A 9,055-nucleotide genomic window follows, 5' to 3' on the forward strand; every position below is an offset into this window, starting at 1 on the left:
ATGATTTAAAGTGAAAGGTCTGTATTAGTAATGTAGACACAGCTGTATCATGTTCACAGTAAAGGATGAAAAGTAATCTATTAGAAGTATTTCCCCACCATCACTGAGCGTGTTCTACAGTAATTCCACTAATATCGGGGTAAGATTTTTTTTTAATTTATTAGATTATTGTTGTTTGCTTTCAGGCTGTTTTCCTCTATGAGGTAATCGCTAATAAAGTATTGTCGCTACTTTGGACGTCATCACAGAAGTGGGAGGAAGCAGTAGTGGGGAAGGTATCTGTATTTTATACTCGGTTAAAAGCAGCAATATAAAAATATAAGTATATTATCAGTGTGTGCATAAGTAGGACCTCTATTCTTATACATTATATATTATCAGACAGCTGTTGGTGATGCGTTGTCCTTTGACTGACAGGTGACATGATGGTGCAGTGGTCAACACTGTAAGATAATAGCTGGACTATAGCCGTCAAGTAAATGTAGCGCTGTACAAAGTTTAATATCCACCTTTGACTCAGCAAAGATGAGAAAAGACACACTGACAGCAGCTAACAAACAGCTGCCAAAAAAAAAAATCTTTATTCAGTTCTGACCAGGTGCCTGCTTGTAGTCCCACAGATCACTCTGGAGGAGGTCGAAACTGTACACCGAGTCAAACAACAACAGCACCAGAACGCAATTTGTCAGTAAAACACCATTTACAACAAGAACGATGGCAGTTTCTACACAGAGATCAGATAAGAAAAGAAAAGAAAAACAAATGGTACAGGAGTTAACAGTCAGTGTGCATTGATCCTTCTCATCTGAGAAAACATCCTCATATATTGATAGAATTCATCTGATAATATCATGGAAAAGAGCATAAGAAAACATCATCGGTGCAATAGAGAGTATACATTGTGTGATAGGACAGGTAAATATTGCAGGTGCTTTGTGTTGTGGTTTGTGTTGGTAAAGAATCCCGTCGAGGCTCAGTGTGACACCGACTACTGTTTGTGTGTGTGGTGTGAAGAAGCAGTCCGTTTTAAATGTGCAGAACGAGAACATTCAGTTCAAACATGGCTCGTTGTGTGTGTGTGTGTGTGCGTGCGTGTGTATATATATAAGGTCCAGCAGGCAAAAAAAGACAACAACTCAGAAACCATAAAGACTTTGATATTTTGGGAAATACTCAATACCTTTCTTGCAGAGAGTCGGATGAGAAGATTGATACCGGGTACAACTCTTCTCGTCTAACTCTTTGCAAGAATCTGAATAATCATGTTTTCCAAAGTTTTGAACAGTTAAAAGTTTCAACTCTGCAACAGACAGGTTTTTTTTTTTTTTTTTATCCGTCTCCTTCTGCTGCGAAGACAGAAGAAGGATCACGCAACAAGTGCATTTCTCCAGGATCAGTTCTGGTTTCTTCTTCCCTCTCTTGACAGGTGAAAAACAGAGAGACCTTTCTGTTGCGGTGCAAACGTATAATCGATTTTCCCCTTGAAATGGTTTTGGCTTCATCGAAGCCAGATTCTGCTGCTGCGCCCGCTGAAAACCCTCCTCTGTCTCAGGTTTTCAGGTTTGGCCGTGTTGCTGGTCTAAAACTGAATCCACGTGTGTCTCTCTCTCTTTCTCCCCCCTTCCCCCTCCCTCCCCCCACACTCTTTGAACCTCCTGCGCCCTCACAGTAAAGGAGAAGCTACCGGTGTCACGGACAGCAGCGATTCTTATCAGCTGATGGTCACAGATGGAGCCCGTGTACATGTGCCGCTTTCTCATCGTCCTCATCAATTATTCAACGCCTTGGACACGCATGTGCTCCCTGTACGAGCGCTAACACGGCAAAAAAAAACCAACAACACATCCTCTGCGCAGCTTCACTCACCGAGGCCTCGATTCCCCTTGCTGCAACTCCGCCTGCTGCCCGAACGCGCCCTCCTCTCGGCCCGGACCGACGCCCCTGCGTCATGCGAAATGTCCCCGTGCTCGAAGCACACGCGGCGCGACCTTGTGTTTTAGCCTCATAAAACGTGAAACCCGCCTCAGTTAAGATTTAATTTCGGTCATCTGAACGGAGGGCGGTGCCCTGCAGATGCCGGTGGTCGTGAGGATGGATCACAGGCGCTTGGCATGTGTGAAAAGCAGCAGCGGGACGTTTATTGTGCCACGTCAATGGGCTCGTTGATAATGCATGAGGTATGACAGCTCGCACGTCGAAATGTGCATTTATGGCCACGGGAACGGCTTGATCAGGCTTTGTAGGGAGTAGAGGGGTAAACACACACGCGCACGCGCACGCACACACACTCGCAGTGAGCTTTTGTGTTCAACACAAACACACAGACAAACAGGAGGAGGTGTAAATGCTACACATTGAACAGATGGGACATACCTCGGGCGGTCATTGGAAACACACTCCATCATCTCACGCGCACACGCACACGCACACACACTGATGCTAACAGCAGAGCTTTTGGACCAGCGGCCTGGTGAGACATGAGCAGCCTCCATCAGCGAGCGCTTCACGTCCTCACGGGACGGCACCTGAAGCCTCGGGGACATATGTTGAGCAGCGAGGGCACATATTGCCCCGATGGCATGATCTAACGCCGTTGGCTTTCACACCTCTTTCACTCCTGATCTGCGTGTGTGTGTGTGTGTGTGTGTGTGTGTGCGCGTGTGCGCGTGAAGCGCCCAGGGTTGTGCAGCGGGAGAAGTCCTACCCAAAAGGTATCCACTAAAAATAAAACAGCCAACAACTTGGATGTTTAGTTGCGTATTCTAGATTAATAAATCCCGTTTGATATATCATGCAGACTCATTGAGATGTTGCAGTTACTGTCTGACCTAATTTGACTAAATCAGCTGAATCCCATCTTCATCTTTTTTCAGTGCAAAGTGCTTAACATCATCATCATCATCCCTCCGCCATGAGACACCAGGATCACGAAACCATTTTTTTTATTTTACTCCCGGTGACCCAGAGGAAGCAGGCCTTCGGGACCCACACTCGTATCTTTAAACACTTCCCCAGTCTTATTTTCACCACGTTAATATAAAAGCAGCAGAATTGTAAGGAGAAGCTGCGGGAGGCAGAAGTGTTCCCGTTAGAGCTGACACGTGTTTGAGATATCGGAGGTGCTCGCGCCGGTGGTTTTTGGGAATGATTCCTCAAGCCTCAGCGAAATGCGACGCTCCCGCGCGTGGGGCTGCCGTTCCAGGATCAGAGCTGTGGGAAAGTCAGCGACGCTGATCGGAGGAGACAAATTTAAAGGGGCGCAGCGCAGATGGTTTTGCTTGGCCTGCGTAAGGTGTAAAACATGGCGCCGGACAACATCTGCTTTTTAGCTCAACTGATGGGGGAAAAAAACAAAAAAAACTGTACAGAGATTCACCGGTCTGCAGATTTACATGTGAAAACATGTATATCAATTAAGTGTAAAGATCCAAGTTTCCTCAACACTTTGACACCGAACCCAAAGCTGAAACCGACTCTGTTCATTGAAACGACATCGTGAGCCTCTCCAGCGCAGAAATGACAAACACCCCCCGCCCCCAACCATCCTCCCTGTTAATGTCAGATAAGGTGGTTAACACCCGAAGCGCTGAACAGATCCGGAGAAGGAGAACGTGTTGCATCTACGGTTTAGTTTACAGTCTGGAAACACGTATCAAACATTTACAGTTAGAGGCTTCAGAAGGATATAAAAACGCGACATACTGCGGCGACCACGTCAGGGCGGAGAGCAGCCGCCGCCGCCGCCGCCTCCGCAGCGCCACGTCTTTCAAACCCTCCAGAGCTGCTCAACGATTTAGGGAAATGTTGTTATGAATAATCACCGCGGCTTCGCGGGTTGCTTCTCTGAAGCCGGTTGAAGTCAACAGCGTCGCGTTGCATGTGGTGTGGAGCAGTGCGTACACGTTTCTTAAAAAGGTTGACGAGTACCGCGTGAGGTTTTTGGCCTCCTCCGATCACACACACAGATGGAAAGCATCATCCATTTAAAGCTCTCCCGAGTGTTTTCGGGGGAGAGCTGTCGGAAGGGGTGGTGGATGCCGAGGAGGAGGAGGAGGAGGAGGGACGAAGAAGACCTCATAACGTCCAGCTGGCACTGCAACACTCAACTCTGAGACGCAGGCTTTAGTGCTCAGCCTCCCTCCAGTGATCCGTCTTCTACCAGCCTCTCCCAGGACCTGCTGTTAATGCACACAAGAACCGCGGCCCGCGCTCAGACTGTGACAAATTGGTGTGTGCCAGCAGGGAAACCACAGGTACTTTCAGACCACTTGATTTAAAAACAAGAGAAAGGGATTTCTTCTCTTATATCAATCTCTTAAGTTTTGTAAAAAAAAAAAAAAAAAAACCTTAAAAAACACAACACCGGCCGCTCTACACGCCCGCACAAATAGAGCACATTTATATAAAGTCATCTATTCCATAATTTCCTTATTTGCATGCACATGCAGTATTAAAAATACAGTTAGACCAGAGCAGTATGTATTTATACCGTTTTGAAAAAAGAGTGTAAAAATCCAGTGCGACAGTCATTGAGTTCTTGAGGTCTACATGATTGTAATCAGGTGAAACAGCCGGTGAGAGGGTCCAGTTTGAAGAGAGGGCGAGTCGGCGCTCTCTGTTGCATATTGAAGTTTAAAAGCTGAAGGAGCCGGGGCACGGATCCCCTGAAATAGTGACCGGACTCTCTATCGAATGTTCCGTCGATAAATATTCGGAGCGATTTCAAAATCCAGTAATAGAATCGAGGCTATCGGAAAGCGGCTTTTTCTTCCACCCGCCCGTCACAAAAACATGAATATTCACGCAGAGCGCGAGTGACGCTTTTTCCAAGTTTCTGTGGAAACCACTTAGCAGCTCCACGCTAAAAATGGATCATCTCACCGCCGGTTTCACACGCCGTTTGCCGAACGAGACTTCCTTGATTTCCCAAAACATCTCTAAATGGCACCACAACAGCGATTCTTCACATCGACATACATTTATCTACAAGCCCTTGCACAAAGGGGGAGAGAGGAGCTGTGTTTGGGGAAACGAAGAGAAGGACAGATATCGGACAAGAAAACACACCGAAACACCAGTTATCGTCATAAGGTTGGATCAAAAAAAAAAAAAAAATAGTTTACAAGTTACAGCAAAGAGTTAGAAAAAGACACTCTTAGATCTCGCAACATCTTCCTGGAACCAAGGGGGGGGGGCAAAAGGGGCCTCTGAACGCAACTCACGGGACGTTTTCTTTGTATCGCAAATCTTTTGAATTACAGATACAGAAAGCAGAACTCAGACTCGCCAGCACCAGAGACATTCCATCGTCGTCCGCATATCACAGCGACACACCTCCAGAGTTTCTACGCTCAACGTTCGCTCCGGAAACTCTACGCTCATCAAGGCACATTCATATTATCCTCGAAAGATAATGAGGATGAAGTAGATTCTGGAAACACAGAAAAAGGACTTTCTGTCTTTAATGCTCGAGAGAGAGAGAGAGAAAAAAAACCAACAAAAAAAAACCCTCTGAAACTGCCCGTGTTTGCAGAAGCTGCTCCACCCTCCTCCTAATTCACATTCCTGACAGAATAAAGGACCGAGGGAGCGCCCCTCCTCTTTTAATTGACCGCAACACCGCCCCCGCCGCTGCACCGGCACGCCCACGGGAGCAAAGGCGCATAAACCCGCCACTCAGCACGGTAGCCACGGAAACCGGCCACACGGCTGCCGGGATGCGGGCACTCTGAAAGCTCGATTTCCACCGAGGGGGGTCACGCAAGGCAACGCCGCGGCGTCTCGGGTGAACTCGACAGTCTTTTTTTTTTTTTTTCCAGCTATTTTCACACGACGCGTGACCGCACAGAGCGCCACCTGCTGTCAGCACAGGAGGAGTCCGCGTGGAGGGAAACGCAGACAGGATAACAGCCCCGCTGCAAGCGGGCGGCCGGCTAATCATGAGCCACGGAGGGGCCAAAGGCACAACCCGTCACTTGAACCTGCTGACAGGATGAAAAGAAATGGGGAGACAAGCAGGAAGTTTGAGAGTATTAAAATTTGGGGACGTCACACCAACACACGGATACACACTGATACTGTAGCTTAGATATACTGTACTGCAGCCGGTATACATTGTAGCACATATGGACCTATACGTGGATGATATAAGGTGTACGAATTGTCAGCCTCTTGTCACAAAACAAGTCTTGTCATGTATGAAATATTGATCTCGCTGAGGATCAGGTACCTAAACCAGGGATCCTTATAAAACTGTCAACACATGAACTGCTGTTAAAGCCATCGGTGCTCAGTAACTACGGCGACGACGTAACTCACACCGGTTGATTTTTATATGACACACAAGCAGAATAATGCTCTGTTGTTTTACTCGGCGTATAAATCTCTGCTGAACGCTCAGCTCTTTAATAGGCAGCGGCGGCATTAACACACCAGAGAACAAAAGCCGGATCATCTGAAAATAAAAAAAAATAAGAAAAAATAAAAAAAAACAGTCCTCATAAGTATTCATATCACAATCTCCAGAGCAACGAGAACGCCTATTGTGGGCCTTTGATGCTACAGTTTTAATTCTGCTGTGCGAACACATGTTGGTGGCTCTGAGCTCCTGTTTAGCTGCACACACCACCACCACCACCACCACCCTCCTCCACCCAGATCAGTTTAATATGAATAAGTTAGATGATCAGATCAGGAGGATGCTGCCATATGGCATGTTTGGCATCATTAGGATGTCAATTTGGGACGCCAAAAGACGAGCACCAGTTTTGCCCAAAGGAAAGTCAATCATGCCGAACATCTCGACGACGTGCGCGGGGTAAATATTGAAGCTCTCAGACCTCCTACACGCGCAGACATCGGCTAAAATGACTTTTTCCGTCCTTTGTGCCAAATTTTGTGTAGAAACGAATCTACAGATGCATTTGTGTCACCTGTAAATAAATCTCTTGTCATGTTTGATAAACAAAATTTCAAACGATTTAAATACTTGGTGGCAATAAGGAAAAAAACAACCAACAACACGACTCACTGTCATTTTACTCACTGCCCTTAGAGCTTTCGACTCCGTTACACGGTCTTCATCAGCAGCGGTGGAGAATACATTTAATCAAGTGCTCTGCTGAAGTCTCGTTTTGACTGTATCCATCTTTTTTTTTTTATTTCTGCTCCGTGACATTCATTTGACATTTATCTGTCAATTCAGTCACTTTGCATATTTAGATAATTAACACACAATATAATCAACTTAAATATTAAAGATTACACCACTTGGCTGTGCCACCAGGTATCACACCGAAGCCTGTAATACACTCGTCAGTCAACTACAGCACACTGTGGGACGTTTTGTCTCGCTTCGGCGTGAAAAACCACGCGGTTAGGTTTAAGAAAACAAAATTTTGGGTTTGGAAAAGTCCGCGTTGGTTTCTCAGGAACTCCAAACCTGGTCTACTTGTGTCGCTTTTGTCACATGACCTCCTTCTTCGACCGGGCTGATACGTGCGTGTTCTTTTCACGCCGAGGTGAAGCAAAACGTGACACTGACATGGTCTCCCTCTGGTGGACTGATAGGTGTATTACAGTCTTCGGCGTGAAACCGGTCCGGGCTGCACGTAACGTCGTATTATTAGTCCTGCGTTTACCGGCAACAACATTAGAGATAAATATGAATGAATCAGTAAACATGATCCAATAATGCAGGCCTACATTATTTTTAAATGACATATTCTCCACCAGTAGTTTTACTTTTAGCACTTTAATTATACTTTGATGCCAACACTTAAGCAGAATAAGTGTACTCAGTTTAAACATCAACAGTTCAGTGATGACTGGTAACACAATCTACTGATGAAGACGGAGTCGATGCTCCTCGACAGCTCCAGGACAAGCAGGTTAAATGGATCTTGAATTGAGACTAGTCATTTCCAAATTCAAGTACAACATATTTTTGTTGTTTGGGGTGGACAGAAAATACTTCCACGATCGTACATCAAAATTTGCCCTGAACACTGAACTGATTTAATATTCTGCAGGTATCAATTCCAAGCGTTTTGTTTGATTCGAAAGAGCTGATCGGCAGGAAGGAAGCAGTAATCAGTACAAGTCACCAAAATAAAAGTCATCAAACATGACAATGAAGCAGACGACGGTTTCGGGGGGGGGGGGGGGGGGAGAGACACGTTCACTGACTTGTGTCCGGACACTTGGTAGACTTGAGGCAGGGTGTTTTTTTTATTTTCATGTTCTACAGCATGACAATGTGTACAAAAAGGAGTTAATATGACCAGAGGACACATGGGAGAAACAGCACAGGTAAATATAGCACCTCCATTACTCTCCCCTGACCGGGCCGCTCAGGCCTCAGCACCAGAGTGTGCGGGATGCAAAGACAGACCGGGTCCACCGTCGGTGAACGGGACCGAGATGTTCTCAGTAAAACGACGCAGGCCGGGCCGCAGTCCACAAACAAATCCCTCAGTTCCTCACTGATCTACGAGGAGATGGACAGGTTTGAGACCTGCTGAGGTCATTTGGATGAAACCCTAAATGAGGGTGTGACGTTAGCTCATTTTGGACAAATCTTTTCGTTTGATCGACACAACACTAGAATAAACATCCAGAGAGAACTTCTGGTAAAATTAGCTGCCTGGAAATGCTGCCGGTTCGATTATACAGTCGTGTCAGCACCTCTGGATGATCTGGACTACTGCAGGGACTTGTTCCTGGATTGGCTGCCAGATTTTTTTTCCGAACACCGGTGGAGGAGAACGGTCCTCGCAAAAACATGAAAGCACCGCAGTGATGGAGAACGGGCCGACAACAACGCGAACACACAAACGTGAGCCAAATGGAGCCGCTGGGGCCCACGGCGACCACAACAACCTTGAAGCCCAGAGAGCGTTTGTTTGCCTCGGAGGGGACTCGACCGGCACACAACCTGAAAAAAAAACCCCGCCATGGGCCATTTTTGATAAAAAAAAAAAAAAAAAGGTGCGTAACTCCACGAGGAGACGATAGTGCTGCTTTGGGGGTGGGGTGGGTAGAGAGGGAGGTAGGG

The sequence above is a fragment of the Embiotoca jacksoni genome, unplaced genomic scaffold, assembly GCF_022577435.1.
Source record: "Embiotoca jacksoni isolate LCO1_2020_lvr unplaced genomic scaffold, fEmbJac1.0.p SCAF_7, whole genome shotgun sequence".
NCBI classification, from domain to species: domain Eukaryota; kingdom Metazoa; phylum Chordata; class Actinopteri; family Embiotocidae; genus Embiotoca; species Embiotoca jacksoni.